This window comes from Phascolarctos cinereus, unplaced genomic scaffold (assembly GCF_003287225.1).
Source record: "Phascolarctos cinereus isolate Bilbo 61053 unplaced genomic scaffold, phaCin_HiC Scaffold_3;HRSCAF=262, whole genome shotgun sequence".
In the NCBI taxonomy this organism is placed as follows: Eukaryota; Metazoa; Chordata; class Mammalia; order Diprotodontia; family Phascolarctidae; genus Phascolarctos; species Phascolarctos cinereus.
The window spans coordinates 157,946,414-157,962,361 of NW_027555736.1; positions in this window are offsets into that span (position 1 = coordinate 157,946,414).

The following is a 15,948-nucleotide window of genomic DNA, read 5'->3' on the forward strand; positions in this document are numbered from 1 at the left end:
ATCTATAATACGATGATAGTCATTGTTTGTAATGATAGTCCTGAGGTGCTACAAGGTCTCCAAACACCTTCTGAATTGGGAGCTCAACAACGAGCATTTTATTAAATATATTCTATGTGCTAGGCATGTGTTGAGCACCAGGGATATGAAGACAAGCAAGCAAGAAAGATGGTCCCTGTTCTCAGGAAGCTTACATTCTAATGGGAGAAGACAACATATAAGAGGGAGCTAAAAACCCGGGGAAGGTATGAGAGCAAAGAATGAAGGATGGCCAGCTGTCTCCATACCAGTAATCCCAAACCCCCAGCTCTAATTGTACAAACCCTGTTCCCCACCCCTCACTGTCTGTCCCCTTTTTCCTATCCTCCTCAGCTTAAACTTAGATCTACCCATTCCTTACACTGTGCTCTCTGGAATGCTTACTTTCATCCTAAAACTTGTCCTTTCTCAGTCCTTCCATCTTCTTGGACTCACTAAGATTTGGCTCCTTCTTGATGACATAATATCATAGCCACCCTTTCCAACACTACCTATACTTTCATCCATACTCAACTTACTAGTGACGGTGGTAGAGTCAGAAAACTCCTTGCTCCTCATTGCTACTTTTAAACTCTCCCTCTACTTTCATCACTCAGTAACCTGTCCTTTGAGCATCATTTAATCCGTATTTGTCACCTAATCAGTATTCTGGTAGCTCTTATCTACCAACCTCTAAGACATTCCCCTTCTTTTCTCAATGAGTTTAATGCCTAGCTCACAATATTTCTCTCTTTTGCAATTCTTACCCTCATAGTAGGGAACTTTGACATATATATTGCTACTCTTTCAAATACCATAACTTCCCAGTTTGTTGATTTACTCATTTCCCATGCCCTACTACTGTTCCACCTCCCCACTAGCCACTAGTTACTCACAGAAATGGTCATGCTCATGATACTCACAAGTATTGAATTTCCATGTTCACAAACTCTGAAATTCCTTTATCAATCATAATCCTTTATCATTCCACCTTTCCCTCTACCTTACAAACCCTAACCCTGTTCTTTGTCTTCACTGTGACCTACAATCATTCCTCAGTATTTTTTTCTTCCCCAGGCTATAACCTCTATACTAGCTACACTCTCCTCCCTATCCCATTTCGACCCCTGGTGAACCAGTTCATTTTCTTAAGTCCCTTGCCCCCTTTTCCTATCACCCTTCTTGCCTTACCAATCCTAGCTTTGGATTACTCCCACCATCCACTGCCTTTATTCCTATTCATATGCTGCAGAAGGAAGCTAGAGAAAAGCACACAATTACTGACTAGCTCCACTATATATTTATGTTAAGTCATTTCAACTGGACCTTCATTGTGGCAAAGCAATCCTTGGGTACCGCTCTAATTGATTCACTACTCCCCTCGTCAAAGAAGCTTTCCAAACCTCTTCATCCCTCTTCCCCCCCCCCCACCATCTCAGCTAAGATCTTTGCCTCATTTTTCACCAAAAAAAAAAGGTTATTTGTCAAGAGCTCCCTCTTCTCCCCTCCTTCGCATCTCATGTCACCAAAATGCCTTTCACCATTGCCTCCTTAACTTCTGTCTCAATACCCTCTTCTTATGCTAAAGTCATCCCCATTCCATCCTGTTTTCTCCAGCAGATTTCTCCCTCTATCATCTCTACTCTCACTAATTCCTCGTTGTCTACTGGCTGCTTCCCTACTGCCCACTGAAGAAATTCTCCCTTGATGTATTCATCCCTGCTAGTCATTATCCTATCTTTCTCTTCCCTTTGAGGGTGAAACTGGTTGAGAAGGTTGCCTATAATCAGTGCCTCTATATCTTTTCTTCTAACTTTTCTTAACTACAGCAGGGCTTCCAGCTTCATCATTCTAATGAAACTGCTCTCTCCAAAGTAACCAATGATCTCTTGATGTCCAAATCTAAGAACCTTTTTTCAGTCCTCTTCCTTCTGGACCTCTCTGCAGCCTTTGTAAATCACCCCCTTCTCCTTGATCTTCTCTTCTCCCTAGGTTTTCATGACATTGCTCTCTCCCAGTTTTCCTCCTGTTGGATCACTGCTTCTCAGTCTCCTAAATTTAATGGATCTTCATCTAGGCTATGCCTGTTAACCAGAGGTTTCCTGCAAGGTTCTTTTCTGAGTCCTTTTCTCTCTATATACTATTTCATTTGATAATCTCATTGGTTCCCATGAATTCAATTAAGCAAATGGTCCTCAGATCTATTTATCCAGCTCTAACCTCTCTCCTGACCTCCAATCTCATATCTCCAAAGTCACATCCAAAACTGATCTCGATATCTACTCCCTCCAAAAACAAATAAACCAACCACTCCCCTCTTCCTAACTTCCCTATTACTATTGAGGTCACCACCATCCTCCTAGGTATCTAGGCTTGCAATGTAGGTGTCATCCTCAACTTCTCACTTTCTAACCCCGCCCCACATCCAAACAGTTGCTAAGTCCTAACAATTCTACCTTTGTAACATTTCTTGCATATCCTCCCCTGATACTGTCAGGTAGCACCCTAGTTTAGGCCCCCATTATCTCATACCTAAATTATTGAAATAGCATTGGTCTTCCTGCCTCAAGTCTCTTCCACTCCAATCTATCCTTCACTCAGCTGTTAAAGTGATCTTCTTAAAGCACAAATCTTTCCAAGTCACCCCCACTCCCACTTGATAAACTCCAGTGGCTTTTATTGCCCCCAACATCAAATACAAAATCCTCAGGCTTTTAAAGCCCTTCCTAACCTCCCCCCTCATGCCTTTTCAGTCTTCTTAAACTTCTTTCCATATGCTCTACAATCCAATGACTCTGGCCTCCTCACTGTTCCTCAATGTCCCCTATGCCTGGAATGCTCTCCCTCCTCATCTCCAACTCCTAGCTTCCCTGACTTCCTTCAAGTCACAGCCAAAGTTATACCTTCTATAAGAAGCCTCTCTTGGTCCTCCTAAATCTTAGTGCCTTCTCTCCCATATTATCTCCAATTTATCCTGCATATATCCTATTTGTATATAGTTGTTTTGCATTTCGTCTACCCCATTATAATGTGAACTCCTTGAGGGTAGAGACTGTTTTTGCCTGTTTCACCCCCAGCATTTATCACATTGCCTGGCGTAGTTGGTACCTAATAACTTGTGAACTTGACTTTAAAGTTCCTCAGTGATTATATTTTGCAGCTTTGTTCATCCATCATTGTTTTCCATGTAATATTTGTTTTTCAGTTCTTCAGAGATTGTGATATTCCATATCTTGCTATACAGCAACACCAGTAGAATTTTGGCATTAAAAATATGGGCTCCATTGGTTCTAATTCTTCTTTACAACATGACTAATGTGAAAACATGTTTAATATGAATGTATATGTAGAGCCTATATCAGATTGCATGCTGTCTTGGGGTGGGGGGAAGGGAAGGAGAGGGAGAAAATTTGGAACTCAAAATCTTATGGAAGGGAATGTTGAAAACTAAAATTAATTAATTAATTAATTTTAAAAACTGAGTTAACTAAAAAATGAACTTTTATTAGTAGGAAGTCATTAAAGATTTTCAATTTTCCAAGGGTAATCAGCTTGTTTTTCTCTGCTTCAAATCTGACTCATTGTCCATCCACATCTCATTGTCCATCCACGTCATCTGTCCCAGATACATATACTGATAGACAAACTCTGTCACTTGACATTTTTCATCTATGTGAGGTAACTCAACTGTCCTTGAAACAATCAATTAGCAAGCGTTTATAAAGGACTTATTCTGTATTAGGCCCTGTGCTAAATGCTGGGGACACAAAGAAAGGGAAAACATACACACACACACACACACACACACACACACACACACACACACACACAAATAGTCCCTGTCCTCAAGCAGCTTACATATTAGTGGGGAAAATAGTGGGCAAATAAATGGGCAGATACATAATACATACAGAGTAGAATGTAGGTAAATTTAGAGAGAGAGACCCAAGTAGCTCAGGTGACCTGGAAGGCCTAGAAGGGAAGAGTTGAGTCTTAAAATGAAACAGCAATGTTGAGTAAGGAGAAAATAGATGATGGTAAAAATCATTAGTTATAATAATCTTTACGGGTCTTTCCTGTTTGTTGTCCCCCTCCTCTGCTCATATTTAAATACGTTTGGAATGACATTGCTTAGTCAGTCCCTTGCCAAATTTTCTTTAAACTAACTTTAACCTCTACTAATTCTTGCTCTTTGAGGTGATCCTATTTAAAAAAAAATGTCTATATCCTTTTTCATAAGATTTTTACAAATGAGTGTACATCCTATACCATTTTCACTTTTATCTGCCATATCTTTCCACTTGGCAAGTAAACCAATTGTCAGCCCACTGGACTCTTTCTAAGTTCTTTTAGTTTTGTCATGGAAATCGATTTATATTGATATAAAATTACTGTACTACAATACTCTGAAGTATTATACTCCAAAGTATTGTCATTTCTATTATCCATTCCCCATTTTCATTATCTAATAGTTGTTTAAACATTCAAAAAACTTTTTTCAATTATATGCCATATATTTTCCTTATTATTATTACTTCTGGCTTTTTATCCTAGCTACCAGTGAAAGCTCGTGATAAAGTAGAGGCACTGATAGCATCACTCAATTGCTAGGATAGCACATTATTTTCACTGTGCCTTTTCCCTTTTCCTTCAGAGACTAACTTATTTTGAAGTGTCATGGGAAGCCTAGAAAAATGACAAACCACCCAAAATTCTCTGATGGAAAGTGGTTTTTCACTCCTACCCCATAAACTTTTCCTTCACAAAAGATAAAAAATATTTCCATAGATATCTGCCTATATTTGGTCCTGGATGTTGCTTCTATCAGCTCTTACCCCCAGTTTAGCTCACCTAAACAAAATGAGTTTTTGTCACCAAAGAGGAATTTCTCCCTTTGGCAAAAGGGAGGGAAAGAATATAAATTCTTTCCTCAAAGTAAGTTTTCATGATGAAAAGGCCTGAGGCTTCTGTGTAGTTTGGCCTCTCTCATTCCTCACCTTTTCCCAATTTTTCATGGAAGTCTCCTTTCATATGGAGAATCTTATTGAGTTCTTCATAGGATTTCTCTGCTCTTCATCCTCTGCAACCAATCCTGTTGCATAAGTAGTAAATGTTTTCTTGATGGTCTTTTTTTATAATGGTCTACTTATAACGAGTAGTGCAATACAAGATGACTAAATAATCCCGTGAAATAATGTTTCTTGTCTTCAACATTCTGCCCCTTCTCCCCCATTCTTCTTCTCATGGTTTAACTTACAGCAAAAATACTAATGTTGATATGACTCTGTTGCTCCAGGAGGACGTCCACTTACTGGTCATTGGACAAATATTTCATATTTGTAGCACTGAGGAGATGAGGAATCAAGGATAACACCTGAGTTTCAAATCTGAGTGACTGGAAGGATAGTGGTGCCCTCAACAGAAACAAGAAAGTTCAAAAGAAGGAAGTGGGCTTGGTGGAAAGGGTAATAAATTCTGTTTGGGACATGTTGAGTTTCAGATGCCTATAAGATATCAAGTTCAAAATGCCCCAAAGGCAATTGGTGAGGGAGTTCAGGAGAGAGATTAAGGCTGGATATTTAGATCTTGGAGTCACATGCATGCAGATGATAATTAAAGTCCTAGGCTCTGATGAAGTTACCAGGTGGGTAGAAAGAATAGCAAAACGTCCTATGCAGAGCCTTGGGGTACCCCCAGAGTTAGGAGGCATGATATGGGTGATGGTCTAGCTTTAGAGACTGAGAAGGACCAGTTAAGTAGGTAAGAGAATAACCAAGAGAGGTATGATGACAACACAGAGAGAAGAGAGTTAGTATCCAGGAGGAGTGGAGAGGACAGTCAACAGTGTTAAATACTGGGGAGAGGTCAAGAAGCATGAAAAGTGAGAAAAGCTTATCAGATTTGGCAATTATGACATCATTAGTAACTTTGAAGAAAGTAGATTCAGTTATTTTAGGAGACAAGGGTAACTAGGAGGCTGAGTACCCAGATGACTAGAAGGGTGGTGGTATCCTTGATGGAAATAAGAAAGTGGATTTAAAAAGTTCAAGAGACATAATAGCTGGGTAACTTAATCATTTTATTAATAATGTCAGCATTTTAATAAAAGGATGGTCATTTGGCCATCTCTCTCTTAGACCAAAGACAATCATGGCGGTGGGTTCTGGCATATATGCCCATTGGAAGAGAGGGGCTCCGAAGGGCGGTAATCAACTCTGATCAACACTTAATGAGAGAATGAATATTACAATGAGGGGCTGAACCTATCCAAATGAACTTTGATTATGTCATTTTACTTCTAAATTACTCCCAGCTTTGGGCAATCTATTCAAAGAATTTATCCCCACTCAAACCTGAGTAGAACACAATGGCTTCTCCACCTGGGTGGGGTCTGAATAAGATTGTTAAGAAGTTAGTCCAATCTCATTATCAGTCCTGGAAGAGACTGAACTGTTGAAATCAGGACTTTAGAAAAAGGTGTGGGGGGGAACTCTGGATCTCCCCAAATCATTTGTTATTAATAATCATTTCTCTCAAAAGTTTTGAAGAGGTGAGGATTTGGGAAGAAAAATAGTGTGATCACACCCTATCTATGCTTGTTCATCCTGTGCTATTTACTCTCTTCTACCAATAAATGAAAAGTGAGGATTGAGGTTTGGGAGGTGGTGGTAGAGGGAGTTGCTAATTACACAGCCAACCTCTGAGAGGATTGCAATAGGAATTTTATGAGCACAGCTGCTCCAGGTGTTAGTATGGGATTAAGTTACAACTAGCCTAGGGGTGTGGGGGCAGGGGAGGAGAGGGAACCACACAGGAGGTCTTCGTAGAAAGGCTGTTGAGTGAGGAAGTATTGAAAGGGTTGAGGCAGTTACATTGGAGACAAGCTTACAATTGGCTCTGGAGGAAAGGAGGGTGAGTTATGATCTATCTTCCTACTTTCTAATTGGGTGATCACACACCCCTGGGGCAATTCTAGGAACCCCATTTTGGACATCTCTGATTTAGAGAAGCAACCATCAAATTTAAGTTTAAAGATGGCCCAAAGACCATGTTAGTATCATCTACTCCCTTTGCTGACATTCTGCCTCTCACTATAGAAGAGGAAAAAGGCTGAACAGGATCAAGGTATATGGAATGGGAATGTTTTGAAGGTTTTGATAGATAAGCAATTTATCACCAAGTAATGAATTATTAGTGATGGACCTCTTCATTCTTAGTCAGGCTGGTCTGTTGCAGTGGTCATACTTGAAACTTTTCCAGTCCATTAGAACCTGCGAGAACTTTTGTTCTGCTGGCATAGCCTTTGAGAACCCAGGGTCACCTCTATGACATGATGAGGAATCAGAGAATGACTGAGTAGAGGCATTTAATGCTAAGTATATTTTATTATATTCTTATTGTTAAAACTGGTTAAAAATGGGTATGGTAATAGTCTACTTAGCTGGAAATCAAGCTGCTTGCAGCCTCAGTTATCTGGAATACAGGAGTGAAACCAGAAATAAATTTTTAAAAGATTCTGAGCGACTAGCACAGTTGTGAACTGCTTAAAATCTATTTGATTGGTGTGGGCCCCAGCCCCAGGTTGCACTCATACTAAGGCTTAACTGACTTCATGACTGGGCATTTTCCCACTCTTCCCCAGTCATTTGCTTGCAATTAGGGCCCTGGTCCACATTCCTCATTCAGCAATTCAGAGGACACTTTTTTTATGGTCTCAAGACCCCTTCCTTGCCTCACAGGTGATGGGGTAGTCACTTATTAATGCCATGTCAGTTCTTTGTCTAAAACTCTATAAAAGTTTGAGCTCTGAGTGGCTTCAGGGGCTATGGATAGAAATGGATATCTTTCTACATGTTCAAACCAGTAGATTGCCCATAGAGCTGGGGACATAGAAGTGTTGCCCACATATGCTATTCCCCATTGGTATCTATTTTCTTCCCACAGCTACCATGCCTGTGGGCAGCATCAGTCTTCCCCAACTCCCTCCCCATCTGCCCTGCAACAGTACAATGGAAAAACCAGAGGTTCTGGAGTCAGAGGACCCGGGCTTAAATTCTGCTTCTAGTGTTTAAGGCCTGTATGACCTCAGGCAATATACAACTATAGAGTGCAAAGTAATGGTGAAAAGTCTTTGACTTGGGTGAGGGGAGACCTGGGTTCAAATCTCACCTCTAACCCTAGCCATTTGACCATTGCCTATCACTTAATTTTTTTTTTTTTGGTGAGGCAATTGGGTTTAAGTGACTTGCCCAGAGTCACACAGCTAGTGAGTATTAGGTGTCTGAGGCCAGATTTGAACTCAGGTCCTCCTGACTCTCTATCCACTGGGCCACCTAGCTGCCCCCTATCACTTAATTTCTGTGAGCCTTAGTTTCTTCATGTTTAACAATTATATCCATAATACTGTGATAGGGTTCTCTCCCTTTCTTGTGGGTTAGGCTAGGGTTTTTTTTTCCTTTAAGTTACAAAGCTGTCCTTGGTTCAAGAGTTATATCATTTGGCAGCTTCTTGGTAGCCTCTGTACAGATATGGCTTCCTGGTTTTCTAAAAGCATAAAAAGGCCTTACCCACATGACATCAAATTACTTTAGACTTGGCAATTTCCCCAATACCAAGTTAGTCATTATACCCTGCCCATTATACCCTGTGTACCAAACATGACTCCATAGACAGCTGAGGGAGGCCTGTTTACCCAAGCTAAGTGCTGGAGTATCTTTATTGAAAATCCTTTCTAGGCTATGGATAAATAACTCTCTTTTTGGTAACCATAGGATGATCTACACATTCTCAACCTGAACCATCAGAGTGCCAGCCTGAGTCCACTTTTGCCCCTAACAAGTACCTAGCTCACAGAATATACCCACAGTTAGGGTATATCCAGAGTTGATATATAAATATATAAATAAAATCTCATATAATATGTATGTAAAAGTCTCACAAATATCTCATGGAATAGCTATATGAATGTCAGTTATGATTATAAATTATGTTATAAAAGGAGATGGAACTCATGACCACTGAATCTCTAGTTTTTTATAGTAATATATAGCATATTTGGTCAACTAGAAGTGATATAGCTATATATTTTACACCAAATGGCTTTCTAAATACATAGGCAGCTAAGTGGTTCAGTGGATATGGGGCTGGACTTGGAGTCAGAAGACCTGAGTTTAAATAGTTTCAGATATTTACTAGCTGTGTAATCCTAGGCAAATCACTTAACTTCTGTGTCAAGTTCTTCATCTGCAAAATGGAGATAATAATAGTATTTTCTGTCCTTCCAAGGGCTGTTGTGAGGACAAAGTGAAATAATATTTATAAAGTATTTTGTGAACCATAAAGCACCATATAAATGTTATTATTATACCCTTTCACCCAGCGATACCATTTCTAGGTCTATACCTCAAAGAAATCATAAAACTGGGAAAAGGACCCACATGTACAAAAATACTTATAGCAGTTTTCAGTGCTGGCAAAGAATTGGAAATTGAGGAGATGCCCATCAACTGGGAAATGGCTGAACAAGTTGTGGTGTATGAATGTAATGGAATACTATTGTGCTATAAGAAATGATGAGCAGGTGGATTTCAGAAAAACCCTGAAAGACTTGTATGGACTGATAGTGAGTGAAGTGAGCAGAACCAGAAGAACATTGTACACAGTAACAGCCACATTGTGTGATGAGTAACTTTCATAGACTTAGCTCTTCTCAGCAATGCAGGGATCTAAGACAACTCCAAAAGACTCATGATGGATAATCCTATCCACATCCAGAAAAAGAGCTATGGAGTTTGAAAGCAGATCGAAACATACTATTTGATCTTTTGACCAAAAAAAAATGTTATTGTTGTTATCTCACATACTCCATTGTGATCTCATTGATGCATGTATTCCCATCAGTGATGCTACTCACAACTCATCCTTGCCTGCCCAGTGTGACTCTTGTCCAAGTCTTCCCAATGAAAACTTTTCTAAACTGTGTGTGTGCGTGTGTGTGTGTGTGTACACACACATACACTTTATATATGCACATATATACATATGTGTGTGTGTGTGTGTGTGTGTTAGTAATAGAGTAACCAATCACTTAAATTTTAAGAAACTAGAGTGGGGAACTATGCAGAGCAGGAGGGGGAGGGGTTATAGAGCTATAAGAAACAGATGGAGAAGACTCTTGAGGCATAAACACCCCTTCTTCCAGGACAACAATAGCACCTGATAACACTATATGCCAAAGCCCTAGATGAAAGGACTAGTCTGTACCTGCTAAAAGCAAATATACCTTAAAATTCCATGAGTAATAGTATCAGTGTAATTGGTGTAACTGTAATATATGAGTTACCTCAAATTGTTGAAGAAAGCAGAATATGAAATACATTTCAGAAGAATTTCCATTATAAATTGTTAAAATAAGAAAGTTTGGTTTTTAAAGGGGGAAAGCTTCTGTTACTTTATTCACTTATTTGAAATATTTTCTTTCCCAAGGATGCCAAATAAATTAAGTATATAGCTTCATGCATAGTAAATGTAATTACTCTATTTATAGAAATAGCCAGTTAATCAGAATGCTTTTTTTTGTTTGTTTTTTAGTTTGGGCAATGGGGGTTAAGTGACTTGCCCAGGGTCACACAGCTAGTAAGTGTTATGTGTCTAAGGCCAGATTTGAACTTGGGTCCTCCTGAATCCAGGGCCTGTGCTCTATCCACTGCATCACCTAGATGCCCCAGAATCCATTTTCTAAACATGCCAGATAAATGTTGTATAAAATAATAGAAGTAATAGTAGTAGTTGTAGTAGTAGTAGTAGAGTAGTAGTAGTGGTGGTGGTGGTGGTGGTAGTAGTAATAGCAACTCACATATGGTATTTCAAGTTTTGAAAGATGCTTTACATACATCATCCCACTTGATGTTCACAATACTGTGATGTAGATGCTATTATTATCTCCATTTTAAATACCCCCCAATTTAATTACCATCTTTATTCAGCTGATTCAGTCCCAGTCTCTCTCTTGACCTTTAGTCATGCTTCACCAATACCTATTGGACATTTCAAACTGGATGTTCTGGGGACATCTCAAATTTAACACGCCCAAAACATAACCCCACAGTCTTTTCTGCCAAATTTACTCCTCTATCAAACTTCCTTGTTTCTGTTGAAGATACTATTTTTCCAGTGTCCCAGGTTCACAACCTCAAAACTCTACTCTCCTTCAACCCAAAGAATTGATTAGTTGCTAGATCTTGATATTTCTACCTATATAACATCCCTTGTAACCAAACCCTTCTCTATTCACACAGCCAGCACCTTAACTTGGGCCCTCCTCTCTTGTCTAGACTATTGCAATGGTGTTCCAGTTTTTCTCCCTCCCTCCCATTTCTCTTCAGTCTGATCCATCCTTCACACAGAACTGCCAAAGGAATTTTCCTAAAGCATAAGTCTGACTGGGCCACTTCTCTATGGAAAAAGCTTCAGTGATACCTCTTGCCTTGAGGGTAAAATATAACTTCTGGTTTCTAAAGTTCCTCGCAACCTTGCTCTATCTTTCCAGCTTTGTTATACATTATTTCCCTTTCTACAGTCTGGGATCCAGCCACACTGGCCTTCTCTCTGATCTTCACATATTGCATCTCATCTCTCATCTCCAGGCCTTTGCCCATGCCATCACCGTGCCTGGAATGCACTCTCTCTTTACCTCTCCCCTCAGAGAATCCTGCTATTCCTTCAAGATGCAGCTTAAGCATCACCTCTTAAGTGAAACCTTTCCTGATCTCACTACAAGAGCTAGTGCCCTCCCTCCCTCCCTAACTACTTTGTATTTAACTGCCTTATATTTCTTCTATATTTACACTGTGTGTATTTTGCGTATGTAGGTGTATACACGTCTCCATAATAAAATGAAAATCCCTTGGGAATAGGGATTCTTTTATTCTTTGCATTTGCATCCCTAGCATATAGTAGATGCTTAATAAATGCTTGATTGATTTTATAGGTGAGGAAATAGAGGGGTTGACATCTAGAGTTACATAGCTAATGAGTGTTTGAGGCAGGATTCCAGCTCACTATACATATGTACATATACACATATGTGTATATATATATATATATATATATATAATATATATATATATATATAATGTATATATACATATATATGCACACACATATAAATACCCAAACCCCACTTCGTCCAAACAACTGCCTATGACTTTATAGGTACATCCTAGGGTGCTGCCTGAGGCATGCAAAAGGAGGTTAATAGATTTACCCAGGGTCATAGAACTAGTAAGTATTTGAGGGTAGATTTGAATCATGATCTTCCTAATTCTAAGGTCAGCACTTTGTCTTCTACAACAGTACAGTTTTCTTTATCTCTTTCTACCCCCTCCTCTTTCTTTCCTTCCTTCCCTTTCACCCATATATATCTGGGCATATGTTGTTTTTACAAATGCATATATACATTATACAACCTACCCTGTCTGCAGCTCTCTCTTCCAACCATCCCCTTCCCTCCTCCTACCTGTGTCCCCATCCTTCAAAAAATGCCAAACACAGAACAAAACCTGACTGTGACTCTAAAGTGCCTGTCAATTCAGCCAGCTGAGGCATTAGTTTAAGATATGATTATTTTGGCAGCATTTACATTTTCATTGATTCTTAAAGACCAATGGGATTTTAATACTGAAAAGAAGGAAACTTTAATTATAATAAGTGGTAGGGTTGACATTTTTTAAGCAGAGATTCCTAATACTTATTCAGGTCATACCAGTAGTGGCCACCTACTCCTAAACCCACAAATTGTACTGTACATATGCATGTATGTATATGTATAATTTGTTGTTGTTCAGTCCTTTCAGTCATGTATGATCTTTGTGACTCTGTTTGGGATTTTCTTGGCAAAAATACTGGAGTGGTTTGCCATTTCCTTCTCCAGCCCATTTTACAGATGAGGAAACTGAGGCACATAGGGTTAAGTGACTTTCCCAGGGTCACACAGTGTCTGAGGCTGGATTTCAACTCAGGTCTTCTGAATCCAGGCCTTCTTCCTGAATCCAGGCCCATCACTCTATCCACTGCTTCATTATATGTATAGTTATGCTAAGTTTAAAAACTAGAGATTTAGTCATTTGTATTGCTTTTTCTGAAGGCCCCAGTTTACATACACACACACACACACACACACACACTCCCTATCTCTGTCTCTGTGTCTGTCTCTGTCTCCGCCTCTGTGTCTCTCTCTTACATACGTTACTGGAAAAAGACTTCTTGGCCCTTCCTAAAAGGGATAGAAATGGAAACACTGGCTTTATTTTAGGAAGGTTTCCTAAAGAGCTGATTGCTTCATGTTTCATTGTGCTGCTCTAACAGCTATGTTTTGACTGTTTCCTAGGTGCCCCAATCCAACTGTGTTTCATTCACAAATACACACACATCTTGCTTATTCTGAAAGACTTCTCAGGCACCCACAGTGCTACAGTCTGCTTATGCTGGCAACATTTTATAGCCTGAAAAATCAAATGTCTTTGAATTATGAGAAAAGAACTTTGACTTCTTTTGGTATATTAGTTGCTTTGGCACAGACCCCCAGAAAGCTTCCCCAGGTTCTTGGTATTTTGTGGATCAGAATCTTCTCCAAACCATAGTTTACAAGCCCTAGCAAACATGTTCACTTTTACTACTCAGCCAGAGGTCACCCTGTTAAAAATCAAAGGCATTTAATAAAATAGCATAGTAATTAGAGTAGCAGCAGAACATTTGCTCCATAAACCTTGAACTCACTCTCGCACAAATACATATGCCCTTAATGAGAAGAGCAAACATACATAGTTATCACACATGAGGCATATACACGTGGGGAACACATGTAGGGGTAAGTTATACCTCCAACTCTGCAGAGCTACCAATATCTTTGGATGATGTCATTGCCCCCTCTCTCTGCCAGACTTGCTCCCTGCCAGGAGTTTTATTTTTGCCTGTCCCAACTGGGTTTTGTCTTCATCTCTTCTCATTAGAAATTTCATCTTCCCTCTAGCTGCTTTTCAGTCATCTCCAAGGGGACCTGATTCTATACCTTTCCTTTAGAATCCTGTGGTTAGCAAGCCTCTTACCAGTAGAGGAGATACAATTCTTTTAGTCAGTTCTTTCATTTCCCTATTGGGTCTCTGCTATAGTTTTTTAGCTAAGGTGCTATCTTCAGGGCCCACCTAATATTATGTACACCATTCACTGGGGATATTGTGGTTAACATTAACCTCTTCCACACAATAGAATTCTATAGTTATACCCAGTCAGCTCCTTCAGCAAGTGTCTCAGGAACTCTGTCAGCCAGTTCTTCCAGCCAATGGCTATAAAGCTCTTCCCTTTAGCAAGGCTGTTCCTAGAACGAAGCAGATTTCCAGGTTAAGATGAAATGTGTTCTTTGAATTCCTCTTTTAACTTTACTCTTCCATATTGTCTCCCCTAAGTCCTTCAGTTCATCTCTAATTTGTGGTCAAAACCCATTTTAATTCTTGTTGGTTTTTTTTATACCCCAGCCCCCCAGTTGGAGCAAATATCTACTTTCTCCAACAGAAAGGGAGCTGACTGAAATGGTGGTGTAGAAACTATTTTTAACCTTTACCATCATTGTCCTCTGTTCAATGTAAATTACAAAGGCTAATGCCTTTTCTCCCACTTCCCTCTAACACTAAATTGTATCTTGGTCTCTTTAGCCACATTGTACGTTTATAGTAATAAAGAAAACAGAGATTTTTAATTCACTTGAAATACAAAGATCTAGAAGAATTGTACTGACATATTAGCATCTTGTCCTGGAAATTTTCTGAATATTTTAACAGAATTCAAAGAGCCTACTTGATAGCTTATTTAAAATCATCTGTCTTTATTTTTTCAACTAGAAATTTCTGGGAAATGTGCCAGAGTTGTTCTTAAATACAGATGTTTTTCCTTCCTAAATAAGTGGTCATGGATTGACTTCTATATTAAGATAATACAAGGGTCATTGATAGATGCAATCACTGAAATTATTGTTACTATCAAGTGAGGCATAAAACAGGGAGACATGTTCACCAAAGGTGTTTGCTGCAATTATAAAAGATGTCTGAAAAAGGGATTCCCCATAGATTGGAGCAGTCTTCCAGATGTTCTTATTTGTCAGTGACATTAAACTAATTGCATCAAGCCTCAGAACACTACAGTGCTTCCTCAATGAGATCCACAATTATTCAAAAAAGATTGGACTAACAATCCACACAGGAAAAACCAAATGGATAAAGAATGACTATTGTCTAGATAATAATATGCAATGCAATTATATATGATTACAATATTTATATAATTATAACATATAATTATAATAATACACATGATGATTATATCTAATATAGAATACATACACACATATATGTATACATATATATCATGGATAAGTACTACAGGTGGACAGAGAGCTTAATCAAGAATTGTCTAGGAGTAAGAGAGCAGGCAGGATTGCATTTGGGAAACAACACAGAGTTTTCAATGATACCAAGCTGCTCTTTAATCCAATCCCAAATCCCATATTTTTAAAGTAACCTTTAAAGCATCCCAGACTTTCATATACCAAATTCAGTTTTGGGAGCAGTCCTAAATCATTATGCTTTGGTTTGTTTGTCCCCACTCAGTTTCTTCTGGGAAATCTTCAAATATGTTTGAATCTAGTTTATATCTAGATCATAGATCTAGGTAGAATGGTCTCATGTCCCATAAAAACCCTGAAGGTCACAATGCATATTGAATATAGAACAGCTTCATTTTACTGTACAGAAAATGAAGAAAAGACATAGAAGACTCTCGGTAGCCCATAAATAATCAATACAATTTTCTTCTCTCTGTGATGAGTCCCACCTTGCTCCAAAGCCCTATGCAGAATTATAGCACTACTCTGTGGTTTTG